The 13,736-nt window shown below is 38.6% G+C and overlaps 1 protein-coding gene across 3 annotated transcripts in view; it reads left to right on the top strand.

Moving 5' to 3' along the window:
* Positions 1 to 13,736, top strand: part of TENT5D (terminal nucleotidyltransferase 5D) — a 287,933-nt gene that overhangs the window by 261,787 nt on the left and 12,410 nt on the right. The window contains exon 1 of one of the 3 annotated variants that reach the window (XM_070783898.1): positions 2,493 to 2,567. The exons of the other annotated variants lie outside the window; for them this stretch is intronic. The gene's annotated coding sequence lies outside the window, so the exon portion shown is untranslated. Of the gene's footprint in view, positions 1 to 2,492; positions 2,568 to 13,736 lie in introns of those variants that run through there. 3 annotated transcript variants of the gene reach the window in all.

Genomic DNA, 13,736 nt, shown 5'->3' with positions numbered 1-13,736 from the left:
TTTTCCAGTAGTCATGTATGGATGTGAGAGTTGGACTATAAAGAAAGCTGAGCACTGAAGAATTGATGCTTTTGAACTGTTGTGCTGGAGAAGACTCTTGAGAATCCCTTGGCCTGAAAGGATATCCAACCAGTCCATCCTAAAGGAAATCAGTCCTGAATATTCATTGGAAGGACTGATGTCGAAGCTGAAACTCCAATACTTGGGCCACCTGATGCAAAGGGCTGACTCATTTCAAAAGACCCTGAGGCTGAGAAAGATTGAAGGCGGGAGGAGAAGGGGATGACAGAGGATGAGATGGTTGGATGGTGTCACCAACTCAATGGACATGAATTTGAGTAAACTCCAGGAGTCAGTGATGGACAGGGAGGCCTGCTGTGCTGCAGTCCATGAGATCACAAAGAGTTGGACACGACTGAGTGCCTGAACTGAACTGATTGTGAACAGTGTGAGGTGATACCTCATTATGGTTTTGATTTGCATTTCTCTAAGAATTACCAGTGTTAAGCATCTTTTTATGTGTTTTTTGGCCATCTGTATGTATTCATTGGAGAAATGTCTGTTAAAGTTTTCTGCCCATTTTTTGATTGGGTTTTTTTTCTATATTGAGTTATATGAGCTCTTTGTATATTTTGGATATTAACTTCTTGTCAGTTGCATCATTTTCAAGTATTTTCTCCCATTCTAAGGGTCGTCTTTTTGTTTCATTGATAGCTTCCTTGGCTGTGCAAAAGCTTTTAAGTTTGATTAGGTCCCACATGTTTATTTTTCCTTCTATTTATTTTGCCTTAGAATATTGATCTAATCTAATTATATTGCTACAATTTATACTGGAGAATGTTTTGCCTATTTCATGTATCATATTTAGGTCTTTAAACCATTTTATTTTTGTATATGGTGTGAGGAAATGTTCTAATTTCATTGAATTGCATGTAGCTGTCTGGCTTTCTAACATAGCTTTTTGAGGAGACTCTTTTCTCCACTGTATGTTCTTGCCTTCTTTGCTGTAGATTAATTAGCCATAGTTATGTAGGTTTATTTCTGGGCTTTCTATTCTGTTTCATTGATCTACATGTATGTTTTTATGCCAGCATTATGCTGCTTTTATTACTGCAGCTTTGTAGTATAGTCTGAAGTCCAGAAGGGTTGTGCCTCCAGCTTTATTATTTTTCCCTTTTGATTAATTTCACAATTCTGAGTCGTTTGTGATTCCATACAAATTTTTGGATTCTTTGTTCTAGTTCTGTGGGAAAATGTCATGAATATTTTATAGAAGTTGGGCTAAATCTGTAGATTGCTTATGATAATATGGCCATTTTGACATTACGAATTCTTCCAATTCAAGAGCATGGGATACATTTCCATTTCTTTGAATTATCTTCAATTTCCTTGATCAATGGCTCATAATTTTCAGCATATAGATATTTCATCTTCATGGTTAAGTTTACTCCTAGATATACTTTAAAGTGATTTTAAATGCGATTACTTTTTATTTTCTCTTTCTGGTATTTTTTTAATTTAATTTTATTGTTTAACTTTACAATATTGTATTGGTTTTGCCATATATCAAAATGAATCTACCACAGGTATACATGTGTTCCCCATCCTGAACCCTTTTCCCTCCTCCCTCCCCATACCATCCCTCTGGGTCATCCCAGTGCACCAGCCCCAAGCATCCAGTATCGTGCATGGAACCTGGACTGGTGACTCGTTTCATATATGATATTATACATATTTCAATGCCATTCTCCCAAATGCCATTCTCCCAATGCCATTCTCCCAAATGCCATTCTCCCAATGCCATTCTCCCAAATGCCATTCTCCCAAAGAAGGCTGAGCACCAAAGAATAGATGCTTTCAAATTGTGGAGCTATAGTGACTCTTGAGAGTCTCTTGGAGGGCAAGGAGATCACACCAATCAGTCTAAAAGGAAACCAACCCTGAATGTGCATTGGAAGGACTGACACTAAAACAAGCTCCAATACTTTGGCAACCTGATGCAAAGAGCCAACTCATTGGAAAAGACCCTGATACTGGCAAAGATTGAGGACAAGAGGAGAAGGGGGTAACAGAGAATGAGATGGTTGGATGGCATCACTGACTCAATAGATACGAGTTTGAGCAAACTAATGGAGATAATGAAGTACAAGGAAGCCTGGTGTGCTGCAGTTCATGGGGTTGCAAAGAGTCACACACAACTTTGCAACTGAACAACAACAACAAATTCATCTGTATATGTTATTTTTTTTTACTATTTTTTATTGAAGTCAAAATAACTTGAGAAATGTTTTTAATCCTTAATATGTCCAATGTAGCATTGTTTTATTTGAGACTTGGAAATCATAATTGTCTCATATAAAATGCTCATTTGAAAATACTCTTAACTATAATAGTGGTAATGATGTAACAGTAATATTCCTGGTCTCCTGGCAACAGTATCCGTGTGATTGTTGCAAGTGAAGTACAAAGAATGTGAGGAGATCAGTTTATGGGGAACTCTGGAGAAGAAAGTTAGTCTTCAGGGAAGGTGGTGTTAAATTCAACAAAGTGTGCTAACAAAAGACCTGGTAGGAAATCTCATAGAAAGGGAATGTTATTACTTTTAGTTTCAGCTGTGTGTAAACATTGAAATTATGTTTTATTCAAAAACTGATTTTATTCAACGAAAGTATGTATACTGAATGTCTTAGAAAATTAGCTCTTTTATTAATAATTGTGTCAATATGGCTCTGGTAAAATTGAGCACAGTTAATGTGCTGAAAAAAGCATCAGTGATTATTTTAAGATTTCAGTTTCTGTGCTAAGTCAACAGTAATAAATGGCAGATATAACACATGTTCATGCAGTATCAATAATTATGTTTATTTGCAAATCTAAGGTAAAGGAAATACAAAACCCCCAGATTAACTGACCAACACATTGACATCTCAATAACCTGATAGTGAATGTTTTTCAAAATTTAACTTCATAGATTTCTAAAATGAAGTATTAAAGTTCTGTACTTAATTTTTTCTTTAGATATCAAGTATGTTTAAGTACTACATATCAGTGAATGAAAGTTAAAGCTAAGGTGATCAATAATCAAGTATGTTTACGTGTGTGTGAGTTAATCGCTCAACCATATCTGACTCTTCGCAACTCCATGGATTGGGGCCTGCCAAGCTCCTTTGTCCATAGGATTTCCCAGGCAAGAATACTGGAGTAGGTTGCAAGTCCCTTCTCCAGGAGATCTTCCCAAGGCAGGGATAGAACCCGGGTCTCCCACATTGCACTCTTTACTGCCTGAGCCACTAGGGAACACTCATTTTTCTTCCTATAAAGCACTCATTCATTATCTCTTTTGCACAGTCTTTCAGTACCCTGAAAGTGAAGTCTTATTTGTGTGCCAGTAGAACAATTAAATAATTTGTTAAATAATTGTTAATAACCTTTATTACAAACAAAGGTTAGAAACAATAGTCAGATTAATGAATGTAATATTACTAATCAGAGCTTAGTATATTTCAGTAGTGTTCAGTTCAGTTGCTCAGTCATGTCTGACTCTTTGTGGAGCCATGGATTGCAGCACATCAGGCTTCCCTGTCCATCACCAACTCTCAGAGCTTACTCAAACTCATGTCCATGGAGTTGGTGATGCTATGCAACCATCTCATTGTCTGTCGCCCCAGTCTTCTGCCTTCAATCTTTCCCAGCATCAGGGTCTTTGCAAATGAGTCAGTTCTTTGCATCAGATGGCCAAAGTATTGGAGTTTCAGCTTCAGCATCAGTCCTTCCAATGAATATTCAGGACTGATTTCCTTTAGGATAGACTGGTTGGATCTCCTTGCAGTCCAAGGGACAATCAAGAGTCTTCTCCAATACCACAATACAAAAGTATCAATTCTTCGGCACTCAGCTTTCTTTATAGTCCAACTCTCACATCCATACATTACTACTGGAAAAACCATAGCTTTGACTAGATGGACCTTTGTTGGCAAAGTAATGTCTCTGCTTTTTAATATGCTATCTAGGTTGGTCATAACTTTTCTTTCAAGGAGCAATAGTCTTTAAATTTCATGGCTGCAATCACCATCTGCAGTGATTTTGGAGCCCCCCAAAATAAAGTCTGTCACTGTTTCCATTGGTTCCCCATCTATTTGCCATGAAGTGATGGGACCAGATGCCATGATCTTAGTTTTCTGAACGTTGAGTTTTAAGCCAACTTTTTCACTCTCCTCTTTCACTTTCATCAAGAGGCTCTTTAGTTCTTCGCTTTCTACCATAAGGGTGATGTCATCTGCATATCTAAGATTATTGATATTTCTCCCAGCAATCTTGATTCCAGCTTGTGCTTCATCCAGTCCAGCATTTCTCATGATGTACTGTGTATATAAGTTAAATAGCAGGGTAACATATACAGCTCTGATGTACTCCTTTTCCTATTTGGAACCAGTCTGTTGTTTCATGTCCAGTTCCAACTGTTGCTTCTTGACCTGCATACAGATTTCTCAGGAGGCAGGTCAGGTGGTCTGATATTCCCGTCTATTCAAGAATTTTCCACAGTTTGTTGTGATCCACACAGTCAAATGCTTTAGCATAGTTAATGAAGCAGAAATAGATGCATTTCTTGAATTCTCTAGCTTTTTATATGATCCAGTGGATGCTGGCATTTTGATCTCTGGTTCTGCTGCCTTTTTCTAAATCCAGTTTGAACATCTGGAAGTTCACAGTTCATATATTGTTGAAGCCTGGCTTGGGGAATTTTGGACATTACTAGCATGTGAGATGAGTGCAATTATGCAGCAGTTTAAGCATTCCTTGGGATTGCCTTTCTTTGGGATTGGAATGAAAACTGACCTTTCCCAGTCCTGTGGCCACTGCTGAGTTTTCCAAATTTGCTGGCATATTGAGTGCAAAACTTTCATAGCATCTTCTTTTAGGATTTGAAATAGCTCAACTGGGATTCCATCACCTCCACTAGCTTTGTTCATAGTGATGCTTCCTAAGGCCGACTTGACTTCATATTCCAGGATGTCTGGCTCTAGGTGACTCATCCCACCATCGTGGTTATCTGGGTCATGAGGATCTTTTTTGTATAGTTCTTCTGTGTAGTCTTGCCACCTCTTCTTAATATCTTCTGCTTTTGTTAGGTCCGTACCATTTCTGTCCTTTATTGAGCCCATCTTTGCATGAAATGTTCCCTTGGTATCTCTAATTTTCTTGAAGAAATCTCTAGTCTTTCCCATTCTATTGCTTTCCTCTATTTCTTTGCATTGAACACTGAGGAATGCTTTCTTATCTCTCCTTGCTATTCTTTGGAATTCTGCATTCAAATGGGTAAATCTTTTCCTTTTCTCCATTGCCTTTCACTTCTCTTCCTTTCACAGCTACTTGTAAGGCCTCCTCAGATACCCATTAAAGTAATTCTACTTTAACCATTCATTAAAGTAGTTATACTTTAAACTGTCAAAGATAGAATTTTGAAATTGTGTCTTTAAGGAATGCCATCCACCTGTTTTCACTTATGAGAAGTGGCTAAAGATATAGAGAAAAACATAAGGACCTAAAATATTTCTAGCAAAACAAAGAACAGATGGTGTTAAAGAAAGGGAGCAAACTCATAATAAAGAGAGTTTAAAAACCCACTTTTTTTCGGAAATATTGCCTTCTGAATTTAAGTTTGTGTTTGTGTTGACAAAGATTGAAGTGGGTGAGTTACCCATTTGTGTGTGATAGGAGGAGTTGGATGAGTGAAAGGTAGGAATGACAAAAGCAATACACTATTTATGGGAATGAGAAGAAATCCCCCTTCTCTTTAGGGAAAGGAAGAAAAGGAGTATTACTCCACTGGAGAAAGTTCAGCACTAAAGAAAAAAGGGAAGTAGTGGAGCAATCACGAGCCTGGTATAGGAGGTACTCATGACTCAATATTACAGACGACCTTTTGTGTGACTACAGATTACCATGGAAATGGTTTTACTCTACAGAGCAAGTTAAGCCTGGCAGGAAGGGGAATCTGTGGAGTGAGTGAATGGGACTAGAGGAGTGTACTGGGGGCAGTAATTTCAGCACCCATTTGCCTTTGAACAGCAGCGGTTTAGCAGCCCTGGCAGTTGCTGCAAGTGCTTGCTCTCTTTGTTCTTCCTTCCTTCCTTCCTTAATTTCTTTTCTTTTTCTTTCCTTCTCCCCTTATTTATTTATTTTTGTTTTATTTTCTTCATTTTTATCTCTCTCTATTTGACACCCTTCCCATTCTCCTGTGTGATTACCAGCAGGCCCCCTCCAGAGCCTCACTCTAGTGCCACATCCCTGCCTGCTTCAGTTGCTCCTTTCCTGGAAGAAACTGAAGAGAGTAGCAGTTGTTTGAAGTGAGTTCTTGCAGCCTGCCAGAGGGTTCAATGAGGGGAGAGGTGGGGAGAGATGCAAACAAAGAGATTTTTTTTCTTCTAAGCTGTGGCTTTTTCCTTGAGCATTCTGATGAGTTCCTACTATCCTGCTTCTTCAGATAGTGCTCCTGAGTCATGTGGAAGGTATATATGTCATTGACTATAATGCTGAGGTCCCCTTCATCCTCTGGAGAATCCTTGATCCCTTCAGTGTTAGCAGTGTTATCCACAAAGGGATAAGAGATCTGGAATGATGAAGGGAACGCTTACCTGGTTACTGGATTTATTATGATAATAAATTTATTATTTATTATCATGAGGAGCTGAACAGGGTCCAGTGTAGAAAGGATGGCCGAAGGCAATGGCACCCCACTCCAGTACTTTTGCCTAGAAAATCCCATGGACGGAGGAGCCTGGTATGCTGCAGTCCATGGGGTCGCAGGAGTCGGACACAACTGAGTGACTTCACTTTCACTTTTCACTTTCATGCATTGGAGAAGGAAATGGCAACCCACCCCAGTGTTCTTGCCTGGAGAATCCCAGGGAAGGGGGAGCCTGGTGGGCTGCCATCTATGGGGTCGCACAGAGTCGGACATGACTGAAGCGACTTAGCAGCATTACAGAGAAAGCAATGGCAACGCACTCCAGTACTCTTGCCTGGAAAATCCCATGGATGGAGGAGCCTGGTGGGCTGCAGTCCATGGGGTTGCTAGAGTCGGACACAACTGAGTGACTTCACTTTCACTTTTCACTTTCATGCATTGGAGAAGGAAATGGCAACCCACTACAGTGTTCTTGCCTGGAGAATCCCAGTGACAGGAAGGCTGGTGGGCTGCCATCTATGGGGTTGCACAGAGTCGGACAGGACTGGGGTGACTTAGCAGCAGTAGCAGCAGCAGGTAGCTTTAGCCTACAGCTTGCCCAGAAACCCATTGCACTTTAGAGTCATCTCAGTAATATCCCCACCTAGTCACTCCCTCCAAAGGAAACTAGAGTTCTCTCTGGCCAGCTCCCTTCACTGAGGTTAATGGCAGTTTGGAGAGTCAGCAGGTCTTTTCATTAGGTATGTCAGAAGTCAAATAGGCCTGATTTGGTGGCCCATTGAATTTGCACAGCTATCAACCTCTGTCAACCAAGTAAGGAAATATAGGAAAGAAGGAGGAGGCAGTACCTCCAGCTCTCGTACTTCCCACTGTAAAGGATTGGCACTAAAACTGAAAGGAATTGGGAGACAATTTCTTTAGAATAATGCATGCTTTTAAAACTGAAAAGCAATAAACAATATCCATAACAACACAAAAAAAAATAAAAATTAATACAACAGTGTATGTATGTGGGTTGGGACAGAATGGGAAGAAAGTGATAAGATTTCTCAGGGATCAGGGGCAGAGGTTTAACCTGGGAAAAGGCAATTCATTTTCAGCTTCTATAAATCATGCCTTTAAATTCACAGCTGCTTCTCTTTGGGACCTTTGTGTTCTTTTCTCTAGGTGACTGCCATGTTTATCTTTATTGTCCCAATGTACTTTCCACCTGAGCTTTTCCACTCAAAAGACCGTCTTTTAGCACGGTGCCACCCATATATAAGAATTTCATGAACAAGTTATTTCCCTTTCATCAGTGGCAAAAACTGAGAATTCATGTAAATTTTCAGTCAGTAAGAACACTGAATTTTAGAATGTCAAATGGAGTTAAGCATAGTATTTGAAGAGAGATGGTCATAAAATGGAGAGAATGACAGATCAGGATATGAATAACACTGAAATAGAAACTATGTGCCTTGTTCTAGGTCTGAATGAAAGCTTGCACACTTCCACTATTTTCTGGTACAAGAGAAATGGATGTTCTCTTTTCTTTCCTTCCATGGGTCAAGCCTAATTAAAATAAGCACAGCAACATCTCTTAGCATTTTATCACTTCTAGTAGTTGAAAATTTTTATTAAATACATTTTAAAATTGACGTAAAATGTCATTTTAAAAAATATGAAAATTAAAAAATAAAAATTTTTTCTAAAGCTTTGTAATCATCTGAGGTACATTTGTAAGAAGTTATAAATTTGGAAAATGAAAGTGAATCTTTGCAAATGCAATAGTTTTGTGAGTTGACCTAAACTGTAACTGTTTTAGTATTAGAAATAATGTGATTCATTCTTCAGATTTTAAAATAACTGTCTATTAGAGCAACTGATAAACACATTGTGATTATGGTGTTTATAAAAATTTCATAGATTTCCCACAAAGCTTAATGTTAGTACTAGTTTTTATAGAAAAATGTCATTTGTCTACAATTTGACTCAAAACAGGTTTATTTCTATCCTTATATGTAAAACATACTCCAATTTTAGTGGAACAAGGAACTAATGAATCTCATTTTTTTAATTTAATTTTATTTTTTAACTTTACAATATTGTATTGGTTTTGCCATATATCAAAATGAATCCACCACAGGTATACATGTGTTCCCCATCCTGAACCCTCCTCCCTCCTCCCTCCCCATACTATCCCTCTGGGTCATCCCAGTGCACCAGCCCCAAGCATCCAGTATCGTGCATTGAACCTGGACTGGCGACTCGTTTCATATATGATATTATACATGTTTCAATGCCATTCTCCCAAATTATCCCACCCTCTCCCTCTCCCACAGAGTCCAAAAGACTGTTCTATACATCAGTGTCTCTTTTGCTGTCTCATATACAGGGTTATTGTTACCATCTTTCTAAATTCCATATATATGCGTTAGTATACTGTATTGGTGTTTTTCTTTCTGGCTTACTTCACTCTGTATAAAAGGCTCCAGTTTCATCCACCTCATTAGAACTGATTCAAATGTATTCTTTTTAATGGCTGAGTAATACTCCATTGTGTATATGTACCACAGCTTTCTTATCCATTCATCTGCTGATGGACATCTAGGTTGCTTCCATGTCCTGGCTATTATAAACAGTGCTGCGATGAACATTGGGGTACACGTGTCTCTTTCAATTCTGGTTTCCTCAGTGTGCATGCCCAGCAGTGGGATTGCTGGGTCATAAGGCAGTTCTATTTCCAGTTTTTGAAGGAATCTCCACACTGTTCTCCATAGTGGCTGTACTAGTTTGCATTCCCACCAACAGTGTAAGAGGGTTCCCTTTTCTCCACACCCTGTCCAGCATTTATTGCTTGTAGACTTTTGGATCGCAGCCATTCTGACTGGCATGAAATGGTACCTCATAGTGGTATTGATTTGCATTTCTTTGATAATGAGTGATGTTGAGCATCTTTTCATGTGTTTGTTAGCTATCTGTATGTCTAGGAAAAACAAGTTCTTTGGAATTGTCTAACTTCAGTTTTACTTTATACACACTTTTAAAACTTCAGCCATCCCCAAGCATCCTTCAATACTGTAAAGTAATTAGCCTCCAATTAAAATAAATAAATTTAAATGAAAAAAAATGAAAAAAAAAAAGCTTCAGCCTTCACATTTTAAAAACTTCAGTTATCACAGGCATAAATTTAGTATGACAGCCAAAGAGAAAGAGTCTACCTCAAGGTGTTGCAGCTAAGAATTTGTATTTAAAAATGCATTAGACTGCGTGAGGTCAACCTTAAGTACATATATCTTTATTTTCTTACATCCTGCAACTAGTTTCATCTGTCATGTACAGGCCTATCTCATTTTATCGTTCATTGCTTTATTGCACTTTAGAAATACCATATTTGTTTTATTACAAATTGAAGGTTTGTGGCAACCATTCTTTTTTAAAATTTATTTTTTAATTGAAGGATAATTGCTTTACAGAATTTTGTTGATTTCTGTCAAGCCAACATGAATCAGCCATAAATATACAAATGTCCCCTCTCTCTTGAATCTCCCTCTCATCTCCCTCCCCATCCCACCGCTCTAACATTGATACAGAGCTTCTGTTTGAGTTCCCTGAGAGGTACAACAATTTCCCATCGGCTATCTATTTTACATATGGTGATGTAAGTTTCCATGTTACTCTCTATATACATTTCACCCTCTCCTCCCCTCTCCCTATGTCCATAAATCTGTTCTCTATGTCTGTGTTTCCATTGCTGCCCTGCAAATAAGTTACTCAGTACCATCTTTCTAGATTCATTAGTATATATGCTTCAGTATACAATGTTTTCTTTGGAAGGAATGATGCTAAAGCTGAAACTCCAGTATTTTGGCCACCTCATGTGAAGAGTTGACTCATTGGAAAAGACTCTGATGCTGGGAGGGATTGGGGGCAGGAGGAAAAGGGGACGACAGAGGATGAGATGGCTGGATGGCATCACTGACTTGATGGATGTGAGTCTGAGTGAACTCCGGGAGTCAGTGATGGACAGGGAGGCCTGGGGTGATGGACAGGGAGGCCTGGCGTGCTGCGATTCATGGGGTCGCAAAGAGTCGGACACGACTGAGTGACTGAACTGAACTGATACAATGTTTATCTTTCTCTTTCTGACTTTCTTCGCTCTGTATAATAGGCTCTACGTTCATCAACCTCATTAGAAATGACTCAAATGTGTTCCTTTTTATTGTTGAGTGACGTTCCATTGTGTATATGTACCAGAACTTCTTTATCCATTCATCTGTCAATGGACATCTAGGTTGCTTCCACATTCTAGCTATTGTAAGTAGTGTTTCAATGAACAATGGGGTACATGTGTCTTTTTGAATGTTGGTTTCCTCAGGGTATATGCCTAGGATCCATATATTGTGGGGTCATATGGTGGTTTTATTCCTAGTTTTTTTTTAAGAAATCTCCATACTGTCTTCCATAGTGGCTGTGTCAATTTACATTCCCACCAGTGGTGCAAGAGGATTCCTTTTCGACACACCATCTCCAGCATTTATTGTCTGTAGACTTTTTGAAGGTGGGCATTCTGACCAGTGTGAGGTGATATCTCATTGTAGTTTTGATTTGCATTTCTCTAATAATGAGCCATGTTGAGCATTTTTTCATGTGTTTGTTAGCCATCTGTATGTCTTCTTTGGAGAAATCTCTGTTTAGGTCTTTTTTCCCACTTTTTGATTGGGTTGTTTATTTTTCTGGTATTGAGTTGTATGAGCTACTTGTATATTTTTGAAATTAATCCTTTGTCTGTTGTTTCATTTGCTATTATTTTCTCCCATTCTGAGGGTTGTCTTTTCACCTTGCTTATAGTTTCCTTTGCTGTACAAAAGCTTTTAAGTCTAATAAGGCCCCACTTGTTTACTTTTGTTTTTATTTCCATTACCCTAGGAGGTGGGTCATAGAGGATCTTGCTTTATGTCTTCTAGTGTCCTGCCTATGTAACCATGCTTTAAATGAGTATATTGGCATCATTTTTCCAACAGCAGTTTCTCACTTTCTGTACCTGTCACATTTTGTCAATTCTTGCAATATTTCAGACTTTTCATTTTTATTATATATGGTATATTGTGATTGGTGATCTTTGATGTTACTGTTATAATTGTCTTGGAGCACCAAGAACAGTGACCTTATAAGGCTAAGAACTTAATTGATAAATGTTATGAGTGTTCTGAGTGCTCCACTGAACAGACTTTCCCCCAAATCTCTCCCCTCCTCAGACCTTCCTATTCCTGAGACATAACAATGTTGAAATTAGGCCAATTAATAACCCTACAATGACTTCTCTAAGTGTTCACTTGAAAAAGTCACACATCTCTCACTTTAAATCAAAAGCTAGAAATGAGTAAGCATAGTGAGGAAGGCAGGTAGAAAGTCCAGATTAATTGAAAGTTAGACTTCTTACACCAACCAATTCATGAATGCAAAGGTAAAGTTCTTGAAATTTAAAATGCAGCTCCAGAGAAGAAATAGATTATAATAAAGCAAAACAGTCTTGTTGCTGATATGGAGAAATGTTTAGTCTGGATGTATTAAACAACCGATTTTCAATGTAGATGAAGCAGTTTTTGTATTGGAAAAAAATGCCATCAAGGTCTTTCATAGCTGGAGAGAATCAGTGCTTGACTTCAAAGGTTCAAAGGGCAAAATTGACTCTCTTGTTTAGGGGCTAGTAGATATGGTGTCTTTAACCTGAAGCCAATGCTGATTTACCATTCTGAAAATCCTAGGACCCTTAAGAATTATGCTAAATCTATTCTGCTTGCATCTATAAATGGAACAACAAAGCCTGGATGACAGTACACCTGTTTACAGAATGGTTTGCTGAGTATCTTAAGCCCATTGTTGAAACTTACCATTCAGAAAAAAAGTTTCCTTTCAAAATATTACTACTCATTTGCAATGTTCATGGTCACCAAAGAGCTCTGATGGAGATATACAAGATTAATACTGTTTTCATGCCTGTCAAGGCTATGGTTTTTCCAGTGGTCATGTATGGATGTGAGAGTTGAACTGTGAAGAAAGCTGAGCACCGAAGAATTGATGCTTTTGAACTGTGGTGTTGGAGAAGACTCTTGAGAGTCCCTTGGACTGCAAGGAGATCCAACCAGTCCATCCTAAAGGAGATCAGTCCTGGGACTGATGCTGAAGCTGAAACTCCAGTACTTTGGCCACCTGATGCGAAGAGTTGACTCATTGGAAAAGACCCTGATGCTGGGAGGGATTGGGGGCAGGAGGAGAAGAGGACGACAGAGATGAGATGGCTGGATGACATCACCGACTTGATGGACATGAGTCTGAGTGAACTCCGGGAGCTGGTGATGGACAGGGAGGCCTGGCGTGCTGCAATTCATGGGGTCACAAAGAGTCAGACACGACTGAGCAACTGAACTGAACACAATATCCATCCTGTAGCCCATAGACTTATTTTTATTTCATGTTTTGTTATTTAAGAAATGTCTTTTTTAAGACTGTAGCCGTCATAGTGGTTCTTCTGATGGATCTTGGCAAAGTAAATATAAAACCTTCTGGAAAGGATTCACCATTCTAGATGCTATTAAGGACATTAGTGATTCATGGGAAGAAGTCACGATATTAACATTTAATAGGAGTTTGAAATAACCAACCCTCATGGATGACTTTGAAGGATTCATGATTTCAATGAAGGAAGTAACTTCAGATATGGTAGAAATAGCAATAGACTTTGAATTAGAAGTGGATCCTAGAGATGTGACTGAATTGCTGCACTCTCATGATAAAACTTTAGTGGATGAAGAGATAATTCCATGGATGATCAAAGAAGGTGATTTCCTGAGATGAAAGCTATCCCTGAGGAAGATACTGTGACGATTGTTGCAATGACAGCAAAGGATTTTAGAATACTACATAAACTAAGTTGATAAAGGGTTTCAGAGGATTGACTGCAATTTTGAAAGAAGTTCTGTAGTGAGTAAAATGCTATCAATCAGAATTGCATGCTACAGAGAAATCATTCATGAAAGGAAGAGTCAGTTGATGTGCCAAAACTTCA

The sequence above is a fragment of the Bos indicus genome, chromosome X (genome assembly GCF_029378745.1).
Source record: "Bos indicus isolate NIAB-ARS_2022 breed Sahiwal x Tharparkar chromosome X, NIAB-ARS_B.indTharparkar_mat_pri_1.0, whole genome shotgun sequence".
NCBI classification, from domain to species: Eukaryota; Metazoa; Chordata; class Mammalia; order Artiodactyla; family Bovidae; genus Bos; species Bos indicus.
This window is presented reverse-complemented; position numbering and strand designations above follow the sequence as displayed.